We start from the raw sequence: 22,495 nt of genomic DNA on the forward strand, positions 1-22,495 counted from the left end.
ACTTATATCAATGTCCTCAGCTCACAGTTCTTACAACCCAATATACACGCGAGACAGCCAGAAATTTACTTAAATCCGACCCGAATTATTACATGATCTAGAGTTGATGCTCTGCTACAATATATGAGTGTCACATTCGGTCTTTTTCTTAGTGGATTTCTAATAAGGAAACTGCTCGCCAACTATTCCATAGATGAATATGAAACATGCCACGAGGAATTCTAGAAACGCCGAAAGTTCACACGCGTTTATCTTTCCAACTAAACACTTCACAAAGCTCAGATTTCCACACTCTCTCCGTAAATGCCACTACTTTCACGGAAATACCATCCAGACGCGAAATACCAGTAACTTCTTCATTTTACTCATGAAGTACTCGTAGACGGACACGTCCAACATGACCTGTACGTCCGTAAGCTAGCCATCGACAGACCCCCTGCTGTTCCTTCCAAGGCCTATAACTACTTGATAGAGCGCGGGAAATACTTAACTCTGATTGGTTGTTCAAAATAACCAGCCAATCAAAATAACCCTTTCAGTTCTTTCTCGCGCCAAAACTGTCCTAAGCGAATCAATATTCACAGTTGCATTTACGTCACTTCATCATGCAAATCTTAATGAAATGTTTAAAAAACCAAACGAAAAGAAAACTAATCCTGAAATGACTTTAGAAAATCATTACTCTGCAAATGCCTATTCTGGCTGCCTTCTTACAAAAGCAAGTACCCTTGGACATATGTCATCAGCAAGGTAGGGAAATTACACCTTTCATTGCAACTGCTTGCTTCACACTTTCCCATAACATAGTTACGTAATGTTTAACGTCAGATAATATTGAATCTTTACGTATGCCCCACATATACACTCTCACTCACTCTCATTTATTCACACAGAAAAACAAATAGTTATTAACTAAATATTAATCCTTTCTGAATTCTATGTTTCAAAACTGAAAAATACTGAACGTTTTTAATTACAACTGACTTTAATCTTATAAGAGTCGGTTTTTGGTGTTTTAGGTAATTGTCTCTAAATCTGAAAGTATCTCAGCTAGATAGCTCACATTTTACTACAACCTTCCTTTTAATAACAAATGGCTGTATATTGACTTTTAACAAAACTGAATAATATTTAAAACTGTTTATTTAGATTCTTAGTGGCTTCAATATGCTAGCGCTTGAACGAACACAGGTTGCGATTCCCACAGCTAGGCTAGCGACAGGTGAGAGTAAGACACGCTAAGAAACCAGCAGCTATATATTGCCACCGCCAAGGGCTCCAAAGCCATGAGCCCGTACTTCAAAGTAGCTTTCTGTAACAACATGCTACTGCGCATTGGCTAGCGACTTTACAAGAGGTGAAGGTTATGTGAAAATCAAGACTGAGAAACCCGCGACCAGTCAGTTATCAAGCACACACTTCACCGCTGGACCACAACGTCCGACATGTATGTAAATAGTTCATCTGTAAGTTTGGAAAAGTGAGTTTCCGAGTATCAAAGTATGACATTTATGGCAATATCTTTTAACTGCATTGACTTACAGGGTTAAATTATTTACCCCGCCGAGGGAACGTCGACCTTAGTATATGACACGAATCTCAGAAGAGAAAGAGGTCTTTCCAGACGGCCTTATCTTTTCAAAACTTTGACTTAGAAACTTAATTTTTCTGCACAAGCAAGGGACCGTAGGGCTCAGTACTTGAGATAAATTTCAGCTTGATAGCACCCTGAGAAAAATTGGGTCTCAACAGTTTGACAGCCAGAAAGACAGATATTCGGACAAAAAATGATCCTAAAAGGATTCCGTTTTTACCTGTTAAGGTACGGAAACCTAAAAATGAAATCAGATCCGAATGCAACCCTGAATAGACGCGTATGGGGAAGGGGTACAGTTTCAAAATAACGTTGACTGGTGAATGTAATGTTTTCAAAGATTTGGAGTTCAGTATGCAATTGAAACATTACGCCTCCCCAGATTGTGACACCTGGACCACTAAAACGATCTTGTTCTTCAGTACTGGACGTATCTTCATATGGCTAGAAGTGGGAATACGTACTCCGCACACGAACAGTGTCGAGCATGACCGTTTTGGCTTTCAGGTGTTATGGAGTGGGGAGGCTTCTTTGTAATTATTGTGTTTCAACAAAATTGCTCTTTCTGTTCGTCTCATTGCATATATCTTTCAGTTTCCTCCTGTACTACGCTGTAGTAGTTCTTTCTGTGTATGGTCTAAGTTTCATCGTATATAGCATACAACTACAACAGACATAGCGTTGAAACGTTTATAAATACCTAGTATCCTGTACAGCAAAAAGTGAGTTTAAAAGATATGGCGTCGTCCTGTAAATTGTACCACTACATTTCTTATATATTGCACTGGGACATTTAATAAAGTTTACTATAAATGTTTTAATAATTGACTTGATCTAATTATCGATATGACAGTTGTGTTTATCTATGTCTGCCTGCTATAACGTTAGGTAGACATAATGGTATAATAATGCTTTGCCTGCCCTCAAGCGTCACAGGACGTTAAAGCATTTAAGACAGTTGCAACAAATCAACTGACAAATGTCTTCCCACCTACCCAGACAGTAATATTACTCAGACAAGGATTGCTTATCTGTACATTCTACTGTACAAAAAGTACGCCCCCGGTAGCTGAATGGTCAGCGTGATGGATTGTCAGTCCTCTGGGCCCGGGTTCGATTCCTGGCTGGGTCGGGGAATTTTCTCCGCACAGGTACACGGTGTTGTGCTGTCCTCATCATAATCCTATCATCCTCATCGACTGCAGGTCGCCGAAGTGGCGTCAAATTGAAAGACCGGCACCCGGCGAACGGTCTGACCGACGAGGGACGCTAGCCATACGAATAAATAAATAAAAAACTGTACAAAATGCTGTCAGTGGCTTCTCCAAAACAGGAGTCTCGACACAGCATCCACACATCTTTCGAGATCCAGACTTCGTAGCGACTAAATCCAATTCGTAACCAGAATTTAGAAATGAGGAAGAAGAAATGAGAGAACAGAGAAGAACCACCAGGGAAATGAAGGTAAATTAATGGTAATCATGCACTGCACTCCAAAATCCTTCAACTCCCACAAACCGAGTCTGTTGTAGAGGAGTGTCAGCAGGCCCGCACGAGATCTCCGTATCAAAACTCTACAAAAGGAATAGGAAACAGGGAAACAAGTGTTGCTGAGATGACCGACAGTCCTTTCAAGATGTTCTCCCCACCAAGGAATATGCGAAAAACAAAAGTAGGTCTAACACAATCAAAACTGGTAAAACCAGAAATGGCGATATCTTTTCAAGATGATTCTGCAAGATCTGTGAAGTAGACCAGCAGGAAGAAATGATTAAGTTCCTCAAACGTTGTGCATGTTTCGGTACCCTGTGTGCGAAAGTACAGTAAGTGCGAATAGTACTTTATTGTTATAGCTGTACACTGGAATTCATAGCTAATATTGAAATGCTTTAGCGTAACTTCAAAAATAACCTAATGTTTTAGATAATGGATATGTCTTAAGGGTTCTAATTTTTTTCCAGTATCTTAAAATTAATATAATTATTGTTCAAACTAAATTTCTGCATCTCTTGGTACAGCTGAGAAAGATCTACAGTAAAATTTATAATACAAGTGGTACATTACAGAAGACCTGCTTATAAATTGTACCACTTAGCACCTTTCCTCCTAATGTGTTCTATCTTTTAACGCTGGAAAATTTATTTTCGAAACTTTGGTCATTTGTGTGTGAGGGAATGGAGCACATATTATTAGTAGTGTATTTAGATGATGTACCCTGGAACCTAACAGAGATGTTCACTAAGATGATATGTAGCTACTACTACACCACAAAAAGTTTCGGAACCTTTCTTGATGTTTCAATGTTGTTATTTTGATTCCTGGCTTTCATACTGTGGTTAGTGGCTACGACACAAAAAATTAGCTGCTACAACATTTGACAGTACAGCATTGGGCAATGGAAAGGGGAAACAGCTTGACCGTAACAACTACATACATGTCTCAAGCCCTTTTCATGTACTAAGTGTCAGCTAGTTACCTTAGTGTGGGATTAAACTTATTTTATATGTTGTATTCTTGCGTGTGACTAGTACTGGCACAGTGTTCAAGGATAGGGCAAAATAGCTGAGAGATTTTTCTCCTTGTTTTACTGTCTATAATAAGACAAGTAGTTTCCTGCGGAATATGTAACAGCAAACTTAGCTTATCAAACTGTGGAATTTCGAAGGTAGGTTTAGTCAGACTGTGTTATGTTATCCCATGTGCTTGTTGTTACGTGAAGTTAATGTACTGTGCCTGTGAACAAGGACGGTCATTTTAGTCAGCCTTAGGGTCAAGACTGGCTGAGTTAAAATCTTTAAATGTCACTCGAGTTTTACGAGAAGTGTAGACTGCTGATCGTGTTGGTGGGTCATTGAAGTTCAATCGTTTAACTGACTGTATCCACTAGCTTGCTTATAGCCCGTGATTTTATACCGCATTACAACTGCTTCTACCGAGGTATGTATCTTTGTGCTGCGTACCGGAGCGCATGGGAATCTGGGGATATGAGCAAGCAGTTCAAGTAGCTGACGAAGCCTGCTGGAATGTGGCATGTGTCATCTGCCTGCAGAGAGTCATTTAGCTGTTGAATCACAGAGACATGAAGCTATGGGAATGTGGTTGGCAGTGGCAGATAGCGTGCTGTGGTATGTGAAGCCATCCAGCCGGCGTTGGCGTAGCTCCTACGGGTCACCCTGACGGGGTGGAACTATTCCAATCCGCCTTCAAACTGGACACAGTCTCGTAACTCCAACCTTCATCCTCTAACAAGAGGATTACTCCATATTTGATGCTGTAGCGAATTAATCACTATACATCTCAGAATATTTTGATAGGAATGCAGGAGCAAATCAAGCCTTCTAGAAACACTGAGGTTGCATACGTACACTGGAAAAGTATATCGTCCCAGTTTTCAAAACTATTATTTTCAAAATACATGACATTCTCCCTCTGAGCCAATTGTATCCAATGACGTGTCGATCATTTTCATATTTAAAACCCATTAAAATTTATTCTTTCATATTTAAAACACATTAAAATTTATTCATGGTTTCTGCACTCAGTCCCACTGGCATCAATGCAACCTGTATTGTACCCTTACTAGTACCATGGAGATCAATATTACCTCATAAGCACATTGGAAAATCGTATTTTCCTGATTTTCAAAGCTATTCTTTTTTTTTCAAAAATATTACTTTCTTTCTCTGAGTCAATTGTATCCAGTGATTATATTTTTACTAAAGTTCAGTCTTGATCACACCATTTATGTTTCAATGATATAGGTAACCGGTTTCGGTTATTTATACATAACCATCATCAGACCCATGGCTCCCTTAGGATGGTATACGGAGCTCTCCTCAGCTGCTATGAAGATCAGTTAACTTACTAGCAGCTGAGGAGAGCTCCGCATACCATCCTAAGGGAGCCATGGGTCTGATGATGGTTATGTAAAAATAACCGAAACCGGTTACCTATATCATTGAAACATAAATGGTGTGATCTAGACTGAAGTTTAGTCAAAATATAATAATCTATTGATCACTGTATTCCAAAAATGTTTACCAAAATACTATCCAGTGATGTTCTATTCATTTTTACATTAACAAGATTAAAAGCCGGCCGCGGTGGCCGAGCGGTTCTAGGCGTTTCAGTCCGGAACCGCGCGACTGCTATGGTTGCAGGTTCGAATCCTGCCTCGGGCATGGATGTGTCTGATGTCCATAGGTTAGTTAGGTTTAAGTAGTTCTAAGTTCTAGGGACTGATGACCTCAAAAAATGGTTCAAATGGCTCTGAGCACTATGGGACTTAACGTCTAAGGTCATCAGTCCCGTAGAACTTACAACTACTTAAACCTAATGTAGCTTACTTGGATACTATATGAACCCAGTGGCACTCAGTGAGACAAAAATATTCTGCTCCTACGAGGGTTAAGGTATGGACATATCCTCTCTTTTTGTTCGGGATGAATAGAGTGTGATAAAACAATTCATATCTAGTATAGTCTCCGTGCTCCAGTCTAAAATTTCCGGCTTCGGATTTTAGTGTGCAAAGCATCTGACTCACCCTTTTTTTATTCCAGCGATCAGCCATGGATTCATACCTGCTATACGGTTTTAGGTCAATCCACTCAATAATTCTTCTTATCATACGTTTTAGAAATGACTAAAAGCGTTTTTTTATACTACCATTCTTATCATCACCATCAAAGGATAGGTTGCTGCGACAGGAGGCATGGTGAGGCACTGAGTAATTAGCCGTGAGCAAGATTTATGGTGGGTAACGTGCCTACCGTTGTGAATTATGTAGGGTTCGTAGATTAATCAGCGACGGATACCGAAAAGAGGAGGCATCTCTAATGTGATTACACTGACGAAGAACGAAGTTCTTCGGCGTCTTCTTTTCCCAGTGAACGTCTGAATCGAACCAAATTAATCCTTCAGCTGACACATTTCCCAGGGTACAAACGATAAAAGATATCTTAAAGATTTTTGTAGTTCTTGCTACCATCATTATCGTCTAATCTAAATGACCAATATCATAAATAAAAATATGGTCATGTGAAATGACAGTAACTATTTCTTTGATTTGTTACTCTTGTTTTACATATTTTAACGGTTTAATTAAATATATGCAACGATAATAGATAACGACGTATCGACTAAGTAACTGTGATTCCGGTAACAAAAAATACAAACGCTAATTTTAACAGGCGGAGAATAAAAATAATAGGCCCCTGTACCAGGCTTGCATGATATTCCCACAACAGATCGAATTGCCACTACGTCCATCACCATGCTTTGTGCTGAGAAATTACTACGCTTCGGATGACGAATCACACGCTACTTGAAATGGCAATATTATGTAAAGGATAGATTGCTAAGCATCATATAACGGAGGTGATGAGTCACAGACAGGCAGAACAAAACGATTCGTTAGTTACAACGGGTCCTTTTCATAATATTTTCGCTACTTAAAATGTTCTTTAGGGTGAAAATACTTTGCTTTCGTGTTATCATTTCCTTCGCTAATATATATGGAATAAAATATGAAGGTCGCCTGCTGTTAAAATTGCGGAATAACGTATTCTGGCACTAAGTTTATGTTTAAATCGTGTCTGGAACTATTACTTTTAAGACCGAGTAATATTCAAAAATATTTTTCTCTGTGTGACTAGACAACTTTGTAACACCATTTTCATCTTATAATTCTCCTTCAAGCAGAAAAATGATAATAATTCTCAAAAGTTGCTAAATAATCTATTAAAAATAGAATCTGCCTTGGTGACAGAATATATTCCTATTTCCCTGCCACTGCTCCAAATTCCGAATGTGAATCCACTGACTCACAGTGTTTACAGCTTACCTAAAGGAGCTTTTGTATAACATAAGACGAGGTATTCAAGTTACAGACATATTCAAGATGCTCCTTAGACGTTAAATAGTTCTAGCTGCAAAAAAGATGTGGTAATTTTTAAGTCACTGCTGATACTTACGGGCCATCGTATTGATGACACTATACATGTGTTCAAATGGGTCTGAGCACTAAGGGATTAACATCTGAGGTCATCAGTCTCCTAGAACTTAGAACTAATTAAACCTAACTAACTTTAGGACAGCACACACATCCATGCCCGAGGCAGGATTCGAACCTGTGACCGTAGCAGTCGCGCGATTCCGGACTGAAGCGCCTAGAACCGCTCTGCCACAGTGGTAGACGACATTCTTCCGATTTTTGCGAAGATGTTTAAAGAAAACATTGCCATAAGTGAATGGCTACCAATGAAACCTCGTAAGATATTAGATGCAAAAATATTCTCTGATTTTAAAAATGCCATTGAAAATACCACATTACTGACTTAGGATGTTCTTTCCCAACCACAAAGAAATCCTTTCTATTCGGCAGTGGTGCGAGCCAAGGAAGGATCCCATTTTCTTAATGAGAGTACTTGTTGTAACCTGCTGATACAGTATTACGCGAAATACCCACTGTTAAGGAATATTGGTTTTTCTAATAAGTTTCCTTGACGAGAAACCGTATTTGCGATATAAAAGATTTAAGGGATTGGTGGTCGGTTGGTATATGGGCTATGCAGGGTTCTGTTCAGAAAATGATGCTCGACGTTGTAATAGGATCCACCAATTCATGTTTCCATTCATGCCAATTGCCTTAGACAGTTAAAGTAACAGTTACAGATTGTGATCCTCCAATCAAATAGGTAAAGCACTGGCAAATTAAGCAAAATTTGAAACAAACACAAATTGCAATTAAATGAATAATAATAACTGGCGTTGCTGATAAAAAATTGATCTCTAATAAATTTATCTAAAGAAAACCACAAATCTGTTTTGACTAAAGTTATAATTATTCAATCAATCTGATTGAAAGTATCTAGAAATGGTGATACTACAATCGTTCAGCTTAAGAAATACAAATTGTTAAGTGTTCAGTTGCAGTTAAGATTGCGTAAATCTATGTAACCAGAATGGTGGTAGGCTCGCCATAAAAAATAGCTATCACTAGTTTGCCTAACGAAGTCCCATGCTTTGGACCCAGAACAGCAAGTAAATCACGTCAAAGGTCCTTAAAGCACATTCTACGAGATTCTCTCACAGATAAAGTTCATACGAGCTCCCTGAATTAAAGTCCCACTTCGTCTTTCTATCCTGTCTCGGCAAGAAGTTCACTATATCGCTACTCCATACGAAGTCTTTGACGCTCCATCATATCTCAAAGGCTCCCTGTCGCAACCCATTTCCCGTCTCGACACGGTGTTCCCTATCACATCTCCACACCAAGTGTTTCAATCCTCTCTGTATCTATCAGAAATCGCCAACTTCCTCCCAAGAGCCACCCTCGAATTCGAATGTCTGCTCACGTCAATGAGAAACACTCGCTACCCCTCCAAATAGCTTGATTTACTGAAATCCGTAAAATGGACCATACTTTGCATAGTAATAAAATAACAGATTAGATGTATGAGTTAAATTAAAGGAACATTTGCTCCTGCTTCTGTAGAGGCTAAACTCAATATTGTACATATTTAATTAAAAATTATGTAGCAAACATGCGTTTATAGCAAATAATAAAGATTATACGTTAAACATACGAAACACAAGTTTCGCCTGCTCAATTGATGCGTCTTTTCACGCTCAATCTATTAATGGCATTAAATCTTAAGAGATTGTTTCCCATTTTTAAATTACAAACGTTTTGATAGTGGTTAACATAACCTGTAGTTATCATTCAGAGAGGGTTAATAATTGAGACAACCATAACATGGTTACTTATGGACAGACCTGAGAATTTCCGTACTGCTTGCATTTGCTGTTTATCTGTGAAGGGTACTATTATCCGCCACATGTATATAATAAACAGATATAAAACGCAATAGTTCAGTAAACAAGACATGCATCAACATGTGACTTCCAGGGATGGTAGCTAGAGTCCTATCATCCATTAGTTCCTATATAAAGATCGCATAAAGCGTTCAGCAGTAATATATTTGCAGTGACTATAGTAAGTATGTGTGTTAAGTGGTTTCAACTAACTTCTGCAGTTTTTTTATGATATTTATAATAAGAAAGTCTTAATGAATGCACCTCAGTACCATAAGTAAACTGACATATATGGATTTGTTGTACTGTGAAACATCGAATTATCATGGAATTATGAAGTATTTCGTAATGTAGCAAAAGCCACCATTGTATCGGACAATTACAGTAGCTCAGGCTGGAGGTCCGCCGTTTTCTAGCTACTACTCAGGAAATACCCTTATTATTGTCTGCGGTTGGCCAATACTTTGTCGACGCATGTGGACACACAGAAAGTCCCTGCATTCAGTTCCCACTCTCATGACAGATTTTAAAACTTCTCTGTGACATGTTTCAAGAGCATATACGTTATGTTCCAATTTCGCTGGCTGTCCAGCCAACAACCAACGAAGTTATTGTCACGTGGGATGCTCTGGCAGCATTGTGGCAAGTGGCATACATGACCTCTTGGGTAAAAACTCAACACTAAGCCCACCCTGGCATTACAAATGCTTGCCGTCCTCCCAGGCTGGTGATAGGATCGTTGAGACATCAAGAGAGTGTCCACTGCAGTGCAGGCTTCCGCCGTGAGGCCGCCATCGCCCCCTGTCATCCTACCTGGACCGCCCGCCGGAGATCTTGCCACGGCACTGAATGGCCAAGGATCGAAATGGGGCTCTGCCAGCCACCGAGGCACTGGGTATCCAACAGCACTAGACATGGCTACCCACAGAGCGAGGTGGCGCAATGGCTAGCACACTGGACTCGCATTTGGGAGAACGACGGTTAAACTTCCCCTCTGGCCATCCTGACGTAGTTTTTCTGTGATTTCCCTAAATCGCTTCAGGCAAATGCTGGGATGGTTCCTTTGAAAGGGTACTGTCGACCTCCTTCCCTATCCTTCCCTAATCCGATGGGACCGATAACCGCGCTGTTTGGTCTCCTCCCCCAAATGACTTCCCATGGCTACCCAGGTAGGCTTGTACCCATATGCCTTCCCTGCCACATGTTGGGGCTCTCCACCAGTCAGCCCCGCCTATGGCCTGGGTCAGCCTCGCCTATGGCCTATCCGAGCCACTTTGTCTTTGGCTGAACCAGCACAGCTGCAGTCGGCTATCCTGGAATAGTTGTGCTGAGCTGGGTATAGCAGCTTCTGGGCACGTGTTTTCCTTGCATTGTACAACGTGTTCTGTGGCTTTGGCGCCCACCACTCAGCCTCATCCTGACATGAACTCGAATCTTCTGCAATAAACTGTTGAGAATTAAATAAACGTTTTAACTGAGCTGCTCCTGATGCGTCCAGTCCATCTACCTCAAACAGGGGACTCCAGTATACCTACAAGTTAAGCGAAGATAGGCTAAAATTTCTCGTTTTTCACGTACTGTAGTTAGTATTCTCTAATCATTTGACTAGAGAGGTTTCCCTCTTTCTATTTCAATTCATTAATTCCTAAGTTGCTGTTGTGGTCTTCATTCTGAAGGATTGTTTGATCCAGCACTCCATGATAGTCTGTCTTGTGTAAACCCCCTTCATCTCTGTGTAGTTACTGCAAAACATATCTATTTGTACCAGCTTCCTGTGTTTTAAGTCTTGGTCTCCATCCACGACTTTGCTTCTCCCATCCCCAAGATGCACTTCCTCCATCACCAGATTAAAGATTCCTTGATGCCTGTGAAAGTATCATCGAACCAGTTCCGACTGATGTTGTACCAAAAATTTCTGCCCTCTTCGATTCGAATCTGTGAAACCGCGTTATTTGTCCGACCTACCCATCTAATTAACAATCTGTTTGTAGTACCACATGTCAAAGGATTCTGTTCTCTACTTGCCTATCCTGTTTCTCATCTTCGTTTTACTGTGTAAGGCTACATTCCAGACAAATACTTTATGAACAAAATAGTGACAAATTTAGAATTCCTATAAATTCTCTTGCTGTTGCAAGTCTGCATTCTTCATCCACTCCACCTTTGCTACCCAACTAACAAAAACTGTCCATTACTTTCAGTATTCCATTTGTTAAGATATTATCTTTATCATCAACAGATTTAATATGACTAAATTCCATTCCCCTTTTATTACTTTTATAAAATTCGGTAATAATTGTCTTACTTTCGATGATTTTCCTCTTGTAGCGTACTACATCGATCAGCTGATATATCAAGTCCTTTGCATATATGACAGAATCAACACGTCAACAGAAAACCTTAATGTCTTTATTTTTCTAATTGAACTAATTTTCTCCTTGGTTTCCTTCTAAGCTTACTAAGTGCACTTACTGAATATCACGTAGGATAGAGTATAACTTTTCTCACACCCTTCTCAGTAACTGCTTCCATTTCATGTCGTGCGACGCTTTAGCTGCAACATTATTTCTGTACAAACTGTTGGTCGAAACCTTGCAGTTAATTCCTGGTATCTTTGCAATTTCAGTTGCGTTTTATTTCAGTTTACCTATCTCCCGTTCGGCTCATTTGTGTTTTACGTCCCCCTTCTGATAATCGGATCCTGATTCATTGCTGAAATCAGAACTGTTGTGGAAGCTGAAAACAAGGATTCCGTTGGGACTGTTTTGGAACGCTATGTTTACAGCGTGTGCAGTTTTGTGTTTATGACGCTCTTTTTTCGGTTACCTGTTTCATCTTTATGGTTCCCAAAATTTGTGTTCTTCCATTACCCAGAACACATTCCTATATTTGCGTAAGAGGGTTCTTATAACTGGTATCAGTTTATACTTGGAGAGACAGCATTGGTCGTATTTTTTTGTTTTATTAACCGCAAAATCGATTTTCGGTCACTTTGTGACCATCCTCAGTGCTGTAATATACAATTTAAATTGGTAGGCACTGGTGTCAACAAGCTTAGAGCGATCACTAGTTTATGTGATCGCTCTAAGCTTGTTGACACCAGTGCCTACCAATTTAAATTGTATATTACAGCACTGAGGATGGTCACTAAGTGACCTAAAATCGATTTTGCGGTTAATAAAACAAAAATATACGACCAATGCTGTCTCTCCTTCTAAGTATATCCATTATCTGGTCGTGGTGCACAGGACACTCCATGGAGTCGCAAATCAATAGTATCAGTTTACCATCCTTTCGCTTGAAGAATATTAGCAGTTTTGTGATTCTGCCACCAAACCTTTTCAGTGTCAAAAGAACGACACTGATGTACATCTTAATAATGGTTGCAATTTGATTTTTCACGGTTCTCACCATCAGGATTAACATACAAGTTTTTTCATTATTATCGACATAGCACACACACACACACACACACATACATACATGCGCACGCGTGCCAGCATGTTAATTCCCTGGTAATTATGAAATTGGTATTAAAAGAAAAAAAGAAACAAGTAGCTTAAAAAATTTGTATGTTGTTCCTGGCAGTGGGTTAATACCGACCATGGGTTCCACAAGATCCAACATCTTTTTTCCGTGTAATATTATTGTCAAAGCATAAACCAAGAGCGAATAGTATGTGCGCAGAGGATGACAGGTGACAAAAATTTCAATCTCATGCTCAGAGTACTTAGGGTTTTACTTGAAAACTCATTTCAGAAATGCAAAAATTGGCAGAGAGTAGAGAGAAAAGAACCGAGGCATGAAGTCAGACGATCTACATCAGCTACTGAGACGAATAAGCTTTTTAAGATGAAGATACTGATCTCGTTCAGTCATTCTTATTGTGCATTCAATATGTCTTACAGAAACTACTGCGAGTGAAAAGAGATATGTTCACTGCAAAGTTCCACTAAAATCTAGTCGAACGTAATGTTCATTTTACGAGACAGAATTTGTAGTACAAGCGTAAGTGTAGGACTGGGATCGGTGACACAGTATCATTCAAACTACTAGATCCGTGTTCTAGGGGTAGCGTCTTTGATTCATAATCAAAACATCTTCGGTCCAGGCTTAAATTTTGATTAATAATCGGCGTTGACAGCCGAAGACTTACGGTATAAGAAGTCACCGTTATTCTGCCAGCGGCCTTGTCAAAGAGGGCTGAGGCGTGGACAGAGGTTCAGGGCACTCTCTTCTCCTAGGAGTGGGAAACTGCCCCTAAAGGCGGAATAATCGTCAGTGATCAACGAAATAAGGATGCAGAAGGCAATGGAAACCACTGCATTAAAGACAGTTAACGTGTATCCACAGGACATGTGGTCTGTAATTGAAGAAGTGTCATGATGATCTCACCATTGTCAAAAGATACCGTAATAGTCTCCCCATTCGGATCTCCGAGAGGGAACTACCAAGGGTGACATTACTATGCCGGCCGGTGTGGCCGAGTGGTTATAGGCGCTTAAGTCTGGAGCCGCGCGACCGCTACGGTCGCAGGTTCGAATCCTGCCTCGGGCATTGATATGTGTGATGTCCTTAGGTCAGTTAGGTTTAAGTAGTTCTAAGTTCTAGGGGACTGATGACCTCAGATGTTAAGTCCCATAGTGCTCAGAGCCATTTTTTGACATTACCATGAGAAAAAGACCGAATAATCAAAGAAAGGACAACGTTCTACGAGTCGGGGGTGGAATGTCAGAAGCTTGAACATGGTAGGGAAACTAGAAACTCCGAAAAGGGAAATGAAAAGGCTCAATCTAGATATAATAGGGGTCAGTGAAGGGAAGTGGAAAGAAGACAAGGATTTCTGGTCAGACTAATATACGGTAATATCAAAAGCAGCAGAAAATGGTATAAAGGGAGTAGGATTTGTTATGAGTAGGAAGTTTTAGTTGCAGTTTTAGTTATGTCATGTTCCGTATATCGTTTTCCCGATTATTTTATCGACATGATGTGGAACAAGTCAGATTACAAGACATATACATACATGAATAGTGCTAATATTATTATTACTCAAATTTTTGTTCTACAAATGCAAATACATTCAGAGGTAAATTTTTTTTACCATTTCTAAAACAGAGACTCATCCATGAAGTAGAAGGAGTTGTTCAAAAGAAATGATTTTAAGCTAGATTTAAAACTTGATCTGCTACCTTCCAGACACTTTATGTTGTTGGGCAAATGATAAAATATTTTCGTTCCTGAATAATGAACCCCTTTTTGAGCAACTGACAGCTTCAATAACGGATACGAAAGGTCATTTTTCCCCTCTAGTGTTGTACATATGAACATCATTGTTCTTCGCGAATTGAGATGGATTATTTGTAACGAATTTCACTAGCGAATATATGTGCTCGATGGTGCAGTTAAAATACCTAACTCCTTGAAAAGGTGCCTACATGACGTCCTTGGATGAACACCACTAATTATTCTCACTGCTCTCTTTTGTGAAATCAATATATCTAAGTGGTGAGTTACCCCAGAAAACTATTCCATAGGACATTATTGAGTGGAAATATGCAAAGTACGTTAGGAGGCTGATCTGTTTGTTACCAACACTAGCGACTATACGAAGAGCGAAAGAAGCTGAACTTAGTTGTTTGAGAAGCTCAGTAAAATGCTTCTTCCAGTTCAAGTTATCATCAATGTGAACACCCAAAAATTTGGCGAACTCTATCCTGTCAACTGAGCCCTGTTCATATGCTACATCAATTGTCGGTATGACGCTATTCGGTGTACAGAACTGGATATAGTGAGTGTTTTCAAAATTAAGGTAGAGTCTATTTTCTGAGAACAACTTAATAATTCTTTGAAAGACATCCTTAAGAATATCTTCAGCTGCTTTTTCTGAAATGGGATTTATTATAACATTCGAGTCATCTGCAAAAAGTACTAGTTCCGCTTGCTGAACGTTAAGTGGAAGGTCATTTACATGAATAAGGAACGGCGAAGGACCTAAAATTGAATCCTGCGCGACTCCCTTTGTGATCCCATTCACTAGAATTTACCACCCTCCCAACATTATTTGTGCTATTCAGCACAACTTTTTGCTTTCTGTTCATTAAGTATGATTCAAACCAGCTGTGTGTATAGCCTTCAATTCCATAAAACCTGAGTTTTTCTAAGAGTGTTACATGATCCACACAGTCAAATGCCTTTGAGAGATCACAAAAAATACCAACTGGCGATAATTTGTTATTTAGGGCTTGTACTATTTGATGGGTAAATGTGTAGACAGCATTCTCAGTCGAGTAACCCTTCTGTAATCCGAAATGTGACATGCTGAGTAAAATATTTTCACTTAAATGTGAGGCTACCCCTGAATACATAACTTTTTCGAATATTTTAGAAAATGGAGTCAGCAATGAGATTGGTCTATAATTATTTAAGTCACTCTTGTCCCCTTTCTTATGAAGAAGTTTGAAAATTGCGTATTTCAATCTGTCTGGAAAAATTCCCTGTGCCAGTGAAGCATTACATATATCCCTAAGGACTCCACTTATTAAATTAGAACAACACTTCAAAATTCTGTTAGAGACTCCATCAACACCACATGAGCTCTTGTTTTTCAGTATATTTATAATTCCCATAATTTCAGTGGGGGATGTTGGTGCTATTTCTAAAGGTCTAAAGTCCTGGGGAATGACATTTTTAACATATTTTTTTGCTTCTTCAACTGAACCCTTTAACCCTATTTTTGCTGTTAGATTCAGAAAGTGATTGTTAAAATTACTTGCAACTTGTGAATTATCACTCACAACATCATCATTTAGCTTTATTACTATGGTATGCTGCGCACTGTCAGGCTGCCCCGTCTCCCATTTGACAATATTCGATATGGTTTTAATCTTATTATCCTCATTATTAATTTCTGTCAGAACACATAAGCTTCTCGACTTCTTAATGACTTTCCTTAAAATATTACGGTATCTTTTGTAGTAAGCAAGTAACGTCGGATCCTGACTTATTCTGGCCTGTCCATACATTTCCCTCTTCCTCTTACACGATATCTTATTTCCCTTGGTAAACCATGGCTTACTTGAGTTTGTAATGGCTTTTTTGGATAACGTTTCGGGAAAGCAAGTCTCAAATATTGAGACAAATTTACGGTGGAATAAACTGAATTTGACATCAACATCACTTTCTGTGTACATCCCATTCCACCTCTTCTAGGCTGCTCTTAAAGCTCTGTATCCTGTTCGCATTAATAAGCCTCCCTGCCTTGTATGAACCTGCCTGAATCCTATAAGGTGCTGTATGTGTTATTTCCATTAACTGTGCATCATGATCAGATAGCCCATTAACAACTGAGTACACTAATTGTTTCTGCCTGAGCACTGTATATGAAAATGATATCGATAAGTGACCTACTATCCTGCTGCACACGAGTTAGAAAATTTACAACAGATACTAGGTTGAAACAACCAAACAAAGATTCTAGCTCATTTTTCCTATCCGTATCTTTTAAGAAATCTACATTAAAATCACCACAAACTGAGTGGATCTGTAGATTGTTACAATTACTATAGAATTATATAGCATTAGCAACTCACAAGCACATGCTACAAGGATCTGATCTAAACAAAAACTATTTGTTTTAATATTTTTGACTCTGTATCCAGGCTTTATATAAGTAGCAACTCCTCCTTTTTGCATACTGACTCTACATGAATAAGATGCTAATCTGTAATCCCTTAAATTTAACTTCTCCATCCCTGCGGCTACATGGTGTTCAGAGAGACACAAAACAACAATACCTTCAGAATTTGCCCAATTTTCTAGGCATACAAGAAGCTCATCTGTCTTATTTTTCAGTTCTATAATGTTCTGATGAAACACACAAATTTTATTTCTATGGATACTGCTACATACATTATGGCACCGTTCTGTTTTAATCTCTTTCAATACACTCTGTCTGTAACCTGACTCTAACCTAAAAAAACGTGTCGCTCTGACTCCAGTAATCACAGGTATTTTGTCTTGCATGCATGTAGCCCCCTTATATTTTCTGCAAGAAGGTCAACTAATCTATCCTTCCCCCTCCTACTCAGGTGCAGGCCATGACTAGTGTAACCCCCACCTCCCAATTGCATCAACAGGCACAGCACAGACATGAAATTTAGTTTCTGCCATCAGTAACCAACAGGTATGGCAGAGAGTGTTTTACTGTGAACAGTTCAGTGACAGGGTTGTTCTTATCAGAATCAACACCAAACCAACACCGACAACAATAGTTCAGGCATACATGCCGACGTCGCAAGCTGAAGATGAAGAAATAAAGAAAGTGTATCAGGATATTGAAAGGGTAATACAGTATGTAAAGGGGGATGAAAATCTAATAGTCATGGGGGACTGGAATGTAGTTGTAGGGGAAGGACTAGAAGAAAAGGTTACAGGAGAATATGGGTTTGGAACAAGTAATGAGAGAGGAGAAAGACTAATTGAATTCTGTAACAAGCTCCAGCTAGTAACAGCGAATACTCTGTTCAAGAATCACAAGAGTGGAGGTATACTTGGAAAAGGCCGGGTGAAAGGGAAGATTTCAGTTAATTACATCATGGTCAGACAGAGATTCCGAAATCAGATACTGGATTGTAAGGCGTACCGAGGAGCAGATATAGACTCAGATCACAATATAGTAGTGATGAAGAGTAGGCTGAAGTTCAAGAATCAATACGCAAAGAAGTGGGATACGGAAGTACTAAGGAATGACGAGATACGTTTGAAGTTCTCTAAGGTTAGAGATGCAGCAATAAGGAATGGCTCGGTAGGCAGTACAAATGAAGAGGAATTGACATATCTAAATCGGGCAATCATAGAAGTTGAGGAGGAAAACATAGGTACAAGGAAGGTAGCTGCGAAGAAACCATGGGTAACAGAAGAAATACTTCAATTGATCGAACGAAAGGAGGAAGTACAAAAATGTTAAGAGAAACTCGGGAAAACAAAAATACAAGTCGCTGAGGAATGAAATAAATTGGAAGTGCAAGGAAGCTAAGACGAAATGGCTGCAGGAAAAATGTGAAGACATCGAAAAAGATATGATTGTTGGAAGGACAGACTCAGCATACAGGAAAGTCAAAACAACCTTCAGTGACATTAAAAGCAAGTGTGGTAACATTTAGAGTGCAACGGGAATTCCGCTGTTAAACGCAGAGGAGAGAGCGGATAGGTGGAAAGAATACATTGATAGTCTCTATGCGGGGGGAGCTTTGTCTGATGTAATAGAACAAGAAACCGGAGTCGATTTAGAAGAGGTAGGGGATCCAGTATTAGAATCAGAATTTAAAAGAGATTTGGAGGAATTAAAATCAAATAAGGCAGAGGAGATAGATAACATTCCATCAGAATTTCTAAAATCATTGGGGCAAGTGGGAACGAAAAGACTATTCACGTTGGTGTGTAGAATGTATGAGTCTGGCGACATACCATCTGATTTTCGGAAAAGCATCATCCACACAATTCCGAAGACGGAAAGAGCTGACAAGTGCGAGAACTACTGCACAATCAGCTTAACAGCTCATGCATCCATGTTGATTAAGAGAATAATATACAGAAGAATGGGAAAGAGAATTGAGGATGCGCAAGACGACGATCAATTTGGTCTTAGGAAAGGTAAAGGCACGAGAGAGGCAATTCTGAAGTTGCGGTTAATAATGGAAGCAAGACAAAAGAAAAATGAAAACACGTTCATAGGATTGGTCAACATGAAAAAAGCGTTCGACAATGTAAAATGGTGCAAGATGTTCGAAATTCGGAAAAAAACTAGGGGTAAGCTATAGGGAGAGACGCGTCATACACAATATGCACAACAGCCAAGAGGGAACAACAAGAGTGGACGACGAAGAGTGCTCGTATTAAAAATAGTGTAAGACAAGGATGTAACCTTTCGCCCCTATTCTTCAATCTGTACATCCAGGTAGCAATCATGGAAATAGAAGAAAGGTTCAGGAGTGGAACTAAAATTCAAGGTGAAGAGATATCAATGATACGATTTGCTGATGACATTGCTATCTTGAGTGAAATTGAAGAAGAATTACATGATCAGCCGAATGGAATGAACAGTCTAATGAGCACAGAGTATGGACTGAGAGTTAATGGAAGAAAGACGAAAGTAATGAGAAGTGGTAGAAATGAGAAGAGCGAGAAACTTAACATCGGGATTGATGGTCACAAAGTAGATGAAGTTAAGGAATTCTGCTACCTAGGCAGTAAAATAACCAAAGACGGACGGAGTGAGGAGGACGTCAAAAGCAGACTAGCAATGGTAAAAATGGCATTCCTGGCGAAGAGAATTCTACTATTACAAAATATTGGCCTTAATGTACGTCTGGAGTACTGCGTTGTATGGTAATGAAACACGGACTGTGGGAAAACCGTAACAGAAGAGAATCGAAGCATTTGAGATGTCGTGCTACAGACGTATCTTGAAAATTAGGTGAACTGATAAGGTAGGGAATGAGGAGGTTCTGCGGAGAATCGGAGAGGAAAGGAACGTGTGGAAAACACTGGTAAGGAGAAGGGACAATATGACAGGAAATCTGTTAAAGTATGAGGGAATGACTTCCGTGGTATTAGAGGTAGCTGTAGAGGGAAAAAACTGTACAGGAAGACAGAGATTTTAATCCATCCAGCAAATAATTGAGGACATAGGTTGCAAGTGCTACTCTGAGATGAAAAAGTTAGACACAGCAGTGGAATTCGTGGCGGGCCGCATCAAACCAGTCAGAAGACTGATGACCCCAAAAAAATTCCTATTAATCATTAAAACATTACTGTTAGCTAAGTGCCCTATTAAACGCAGAGGAGAAAGTGAATAGGTGTAAAGGGTGCATTGAATGCCTCTATGAGGCGGAGGACTTATTTGATGACGTGATAAAAAAAGAAGCAGAAGTCGATAAGGAAGACATAGGGGATCCAGTATTAGACTGAGAATTTAAAAGCGCTTTGGAAGAATTAGGGTCGAATAAGGCAGAACGGGGTAGATAGCATTATATTACAGTTTTTAAATTCATTGGGGATGTGGCAACCAAACGACTGTTCACGATGGTGTGTAGAATATATGTATCTGGAGATATATCATCTGACTTTCGGAGAAACATCATCCACACAATTCCGAAGATTGCAAGAGCCGACACGTGCGAGAATTATCACACAATCAGCTTATCAGTCCATACATTCAGTCGCTGTCAAGGATAATATGAAGAAGATTTGACAAGGAAAGTGGTGATGTTTTGTGTTACTATCAATCTGGCTTTTTGGAATGGTAAAGGACCAGAGAAGCATTTCTGACGTTGAGGGTTATAATGGAAGGGAGAATAAAGAATCATCAAGGTAAGTCCATAGAATTTGTCGGCCTGGAAAAAGCTCTTGTCTAATGGTGCAAGATGTTCGAAATTTTGAGGAAAATGGGGGAAAACTGCAGAGAAAGACGGGTACTATATAGTATGTACAAGAACCAAGAGGGAATCATGAGAATAGGAGACCAAGAACGAGCTGCTAGGATTAGAAAGGATGTAAGGCAGGGATGTAGTCTCTCGCCCCTACTGTTCGATCTATACGTCGAAGAAGCAATGACGGATATAAAGGAAAGTTTCAAGAGTGGAATCAAAACACACGGTGAAAGATTATCAGTGATAAGATTCGCTGATGATATTGCTAACCTGAATGAAAGTGAAGTAGTATTGCAGGATCTGCTCAATGGAAGGAACCGTCTAATGAGTAGAGAACATGGATTACGAGTAAACAGTAGAAAGACGAGAGTAATGGGAAGTAGCAGAAACGAAAACGGCGAGGAAATTAACATCGCGATTGTTTAATACAAAGTAGTTGAAGTTAGGGAATTCTGCTGCCTAGGCAGCAAACTAACCCATGACGGACAGAGCAAGGATGACATGAAAAGTAGACCAGCACTGGCAGAAAGGCCATTCCTGGCCAAGAGAGGTCGACCAGTATCAAACGTCTCAATTTCACGAAGAAATTTCTGAGAATGTACGTTGCGAACACAGCATAGCCCGACAGTGATACATGGATTGTAGAAAAATGAGAAAAGAGTAAAACTGAAGCTTTTGAATTGTGTTAGAGAAGAATGTTGAAAATTAGGTTTACTAACAACGTAAGGAATGAGGAGGTTCTCAGCAGAATCGGCGAGGAAGGGAATATATAGGAAACACTGACAAGAAGAAGAGACAGGACGATAGTACATCTGCTAGAATGTCAGGGAGTTACTTCCATGGTACTAGAGGGAGCTACAGGCGGGAAAACTGTAGAGGAAAACAGAGGCTGAAGTACAATCAGCAAATAACTGAGCACATAGGTTGCAAGTGCTACTCCGACGAAGAGATTGGCACAGGAGAGGATTTTGTGGAGGATCGCATCAAACCAGTCGAAAGACTGATGACTCAAAAAAAAAAAATAATAATTATAATAATAATGAGTATGAGAGAGACACATCAACTCTATGTTGTAAATGGACCTTTAAAGAGATGGAGATGTTGTGAGAGTAACCGGGAAACGGACCACAGCCTCCTCCTTTAGAAGGCGTTTACGTCTCCATTTCACAAAATAGCCGCCTTTTAGCTATAATCTGCCACCACACGGTTGCTCCTAATTTGTCTGCGGTACTGTTCGCGACGTGCTCCTCCGTACCCCCACACAATGGACGCTGCGAGGTGCGGCAACCCTCACAGTTATCTGCACACACAGACTGCTTGCTGTATAATTAGCACGACCTGTTCATCAGCCACAAGTGTTTAATTACTCGGTTTACACGGCAAACTACACTTGGACTTTTATTGCAACAACTCACTGTAAATGTAGGCGCCACACAACAGAATTAGTTTTGTTTTCTCGCAATTACTGACAAGTGGCTGATACAGAGTGCGAAGGGGATGTGAGAAACTCACAGCCTGGTACAGAGAGGGCGTGGATATAAACGAAAGTTAATTTTTCTGACGTCGGTACATGTTACCACTGCTATAGTTTCTTGTTACTGTAGCCGAGGCGCTGAGAACCACAAGGACCATAAGCACACCGTTGTCAATTTTATAA

Source organism: Schistocerca nitens, chromosome 2 (assembly GCF_023898315.1).
Source record: "Schistocerca nitens isolate TAMUIC-IGC-003100 chromosome 2, iqSchNite1.1, whole genome shotgun sequence".
Classification (NCBI taxonomy): domain Eukaryota; kingdom Metazoa; phylum Arthropoda; class Insecta; order Orthoptera; family Acrididae; genus Schistocerca; species Schistocerca nitens.